A 591-nucleotide genomic window follows, 5' to 3' on the forward strand; every position below is an offset into this window, starting at 1 on the left:
CAGGGGGCTCGGCTAGGGGCGCGGCGACGGGCGCGCGGCCAGGGCGGCAAGGCCAGGCACGCGGCCATGGGCACGGCCAAGGGCGTGGCGGCTAGGCACGCCCGGGAAGAGCGGCTCGAGCGGGCGCACAGTGGCTCCATGCGGGTTGCGAATGACGTCTGGATGCGCGAGGCAGAGGCCCGGCGGGTGGTTGCCGACGACGACGCAGGCGAGCACCACGCCCGCGTACACCTCCACGATGTCGCTCCAGAGCACCACCCGCACCACCGAGTCGGCCGGCCACATGGAGCCGGCACTCGCGCTGAGCTCCACCGACGCCGCGTACCCATCGGGTGCCAGCCGCCGCCCAAGGAAGGACTGGATTGCTTTTTCAAAAAAAACAGGGACCCGATTGCTTTTTTAACCCACTTATGTGTGGGCCAACTCTGTCAAAAACGCGCTTAAAAGAGCCAAATCGGGCTCTTTTCAGACTTGGTAGTTTTTTGCCGCGGTTTAGGAAAAAAGTGGTAGTTTTTCGCACAAAATCGTAAAGTGAACCGTGACGAAAAACTATCACTTTATGATTTTATGCGAAAAACTACCGCTTTTTTC

This window comes from Triticum aestivum, chromosome 7B, assembly GCF_018294505.1.
Source record: "Triticum aestivum cultivar Chinese Spring chromosome 7B, IWGSC CS RefSeq v2.1, whole genome shotgun sequence".
NCBI classification, from domain to species: Eukaryota; Viridiplantae; Streptophyta; class Magnoliopsida; order Poales; family Poaceae; genus Triticum; species Triticum aestivum.